This window comes from Pinus tabuliformis, chromosome Q, assembly GCF_031772625.1.
Source record: "Pinus tabuliformis cultivar Carrire ecotype Pingquan chromosome Q, CPIR1, whole genome shotgun sequence".
In the NCBI taxonomy this organism is placed as follows: Eukaryota; Viridiplantae; Streptophyta; class Pinopsida; order Pinales; family Pinaceae; genus Pinus; species Pinus tabuliformis.
Window position 1 is genome coordinate 1,041,180,565 of NC_142296.1, and position 3,780 is coordinate 1,041,184,344.

General features: G+C 43.4%; 1 pseudogene; it reads left to right on the forward strand.

Moving 5' to 3' along the window:
- The first annotated feature begins 2,582 nt into the window (after positions 1–2,582).
- On the forward strand, positions 2,583–3,086 carry LOC149223056 (G-type lectin S-receptor-like serine/threonine-protein kinase SD2-5 pseudogene; annotated as a pseudogene).
- Positions 3,087–3,780: the final 694 nt, after the last annotated feature.

The window sequence follows — 3,780 nt, forward strand, 5'->3', positions numbered from 1 at the left end:
ATTCTGGAACAAGTTCTGACATGTGTTTGGAATATCTTCTTAGCTGTTGATGCCCATTGCCAAGAAGCGATCCATCCAAGATGAATCTTTGTTCTTGCAGGACGTTTGTTTCTGAAGCATCTGTGTGAAGAATGACTGGTTTTATGACAGTGCTTACATGGATGAAGATCAAAACAGTGATCTTTCAAATGGCCAACTCGATCACAGTGTTGGCATTTCACGATCTGTTGTTTTTGTTGTTGTTGTTGTTGTTGTAGAAGAGGGGCAGAGTCTGGAACAGCTGAAGCTGAACTGTCATGAGGAGCAGCTGAACTGTCATGAATGAATCCAGCACTCTGAAACTGAATGGGCTTGGCATAGTCTGGGATATGAAAGGACAAGTCCTTGTCATATCCAAGACCAGTTTTGTGCTTGTTGTGGACAAGCTGTTCCCAAGGTCTGATGATGGGCTTGGGAAGTGCAGACTGGGTTTCTACATCTGCATGTACAACTGCTGCTTTATTTGAATGAACGGTAACATTATTGACTTGCTGCTGATGGGTGGTTGTCTCAATGTTCTGAACAAAAACAGGTTTAGAATGATGTCTATTTTGATGTAGCTCTTCTTGCTGTAGCTGTGATTCAATCTGTAAAAAATCAATCTTTTCCTATGCATTATATAAGCATTTCTGAATTTCTGAGAGAGATCCTTTGTTGATTTGTAATGTGTCATCAACAGTAGATTGTATAAGAGTTTTCATGAACTCTAATACTTCACTGATTCTGGCCATTTATGCGTTAAAAACTGATCAAAACTACTACTTAATGCAGAAAAGTAATACCCACTCACAGTACACAGCAATATCCTTATAAGTGTGCAGCAAATGATCAGTGTGCAACAAGAAGCAACAGGTAGAATTTGAAGATGCTGAAACCGGAATACCAGAAAGCAACTGTAATTCTTTCTTTCTCAAAATTTGCAAGGAGTCAACAAACTAGATAATGCAGATTCGTTCTTATTGAAAACTTTTATATCTCAACACTTGATATAGACATATAATCTCAGTAATAGCACCCAATTTCGTTAGCTCATCAACACTGTCTCTTGAATATAAGTTTTATAGAGTATCAAAAAACTGCAGCAATGTCTCTCAAGCAGTTCCTTCTAAAGCTGAAGTAGGTCTTCCACCTCCAGCTATTGCAAGTACAGTTAAAAAAACCAATGGAGAATAATTCCAATTCAAACTCAGATTGTGGAGCACATATCTCTGGTCATGTTCCTCCTATAGCTAGAAAAGCGTTCTTAGCATGGACATTTTCCACACGAGATATTCAGGAACACATTTGCCACCCTTACAAACACTTCAATGCCTCATTCAACATAGGTTTAAACTGTTCAACAAAATTCCACGACTTTCACCATAGCCCACACATGATAATTGAGGCTTACAATAGGAATTTATAATCAGGAGTCTCAGCGTATAATGAGAAGCACATACACAGGGAATAGATCAATGCTTGGAGTCAACATACATACCAAGATTGCTTCAACTCGTTTCTTTGGGCTTCAACTTAGATATAAAGAGCACATTAGCAATCATAATACAAAAGTGAACACCACAGCAATTCAGCGGCACCCAGAAGGCAATCAAAGCAACCAAAATATTCTAGGTTCACTCAACAGGAGCTTCCTGCATGTAAGCCACTTTTGACTCTAGGATGGGTCATAACAACATTCATGTTGGTTGGTGCCCTCTTCATCCCCATTGGAGTTATTTCTCTGCTTGCATCACATAGAGTTGTCGAAGTCGTGCACCAGTATGAGACAGAGTGCCAGATTGATAACTTCTATCAGAACCATCGTCGGTACGTTAAGAGCAGAAATGATGGTCGAAGCAACCGACCCCACTAAAATCCCCTTCACACGAATTTCTGAGCTAGGGCCGGTATTGTGTAGCAACAAGATGATGATGCTGAGGTTTATGAATCCCCCCTTTGAGAGAAGAACACAGAGGCACCGCGGGCAGTTGAGAAAATTGCTTTTGGAGTTGTTGTGGAGGATTGATGCTACACGTTCTACAACAAAATCTGCAGTTTATATGTACATTTCGTATTCCAGCTGCGGACAGATATTAACTGCTTTTGGTTGAAGCGACCAGCTAATTTGTAAGAGGAATAGCAAGTTCGGATGGATTGTGCTTTGGACTGAAGAAGACCACAGTGGTTTTTTAAAGCAAAATGGGTCGTATGAAATTGGCAGAGACTGCTAATTATACGACTCTACAACACTTCGAATTATACGATGGAGAAAACATAGATTGCAGAAGTTGAACGCATCCACGATAGACTAGGTCATAAAACAGGCCAAGAAATTCATCTAGAGGAGCGGGGGTACCAGAGTTCGATGGAGTGGCCGAGGTATAGATGGGAGGCCGTTCGATGGATGAGGCAAGGTGTAGTCCAAGAGGCTCGAGATCGCTAGGCAAGGTGAGAAGGAATTTTACTCAGAGATTGCGATATTGGGCACAATCCATCACTGGAATCTGGTGCAACTGTTGGGTTTCTGCTCGCAGGGATCTCACAAGATCCTCATCTACGAACACATGCCCAATAGCTCCTTGGACCGATGGCTTTTCGACGAGAGTAAGATAAGCTTCCTGACTTGGCCCATTAGATTCAATATCGTATTGGGCACTGCTCGTGGCCTGGCTTACTTACATCAGGAATGCCGGTATAAGATCATTCATTTGGATGTAAAGCCTCAGAACATTCTTCTCGACGAGAATTTCGTGGCCAAGGTCTCTGACTTCGGGTTGGCTACGCTCATGAGCCGAAAAGATAGCGGCGTGGTGACCACCATGAGAGGCACTCCCGGTTACCTTGCCCCGGAGTGGCTTCTGGAATGCGCCATCACTGAGAAGAGCGATGTGTACAGCTTCGGAATGGTGGTTCTCGAGATTGTCGCAGGGCGCAAGAACTACACGAAGGTTGCTGATTCTGATAAGTGTTACTTCCCTGCTTGGGCGCTTTCAATGGCTGTTAATTGCAGAGAGATGGGTTCGAGTTCGCCTGCAAGGAGCACGCAGCAGCAGACTTATGGTGGATGAGCACAAAAGAATGTTAAGAAAAGAGTACCTCGATGATGAAATCCTTGCTATTCCTGCTTGCGGTTATGATAGGCGGTGTGCTGTTGTTGATGCTCAGCACCGATGGAATGAACAGCATCCATGGAATGAACAGCGTTCAGTTTCAATCGTTCTCATGTATAATTGTCAGACAACGTTCAAATGTCAGACAGCGTTCCTTTCAGGACAGTAAGGGCAGCGCTGGACAGCGTTCAATGTCAGACAGCATTCCTTTCAGGACAGTAAAAGACAGAGGGCGCAGGTAAAGAATGGCACAAATAGCGCTGGGTGAAGGAGCGTTTCGTATGCAGAGAGCAGCGTATTAAATGCAGGTGGAGCAGCTACAGGAGCAGCGTAATTATCATGAAACGCTTGGCAGTCAGGACAGCCAATAATAGTAAATCGCAGATGGATCAGCGCTTTTAAATGGGGCATTTATGGACAGAGCGCAGTGGTGACAGAGGCGTTGATGACAGAGGCGTTATAAGGCAGCGCTTGAAAAGAATATGGCAGAGGGCCAGGACTGCTCACAACAGAGGAATGGCAGCGCTGATAGAGGTAACATCCTCTATTCTAAGAAATGCTCAGAAAAATATAATCAAGAGGAGAGCATTAGTTTACAAAGGCCACAGAAACAGGTGGCTCACAATGGAGCAGGGCAGGAGATCGCCCGCTC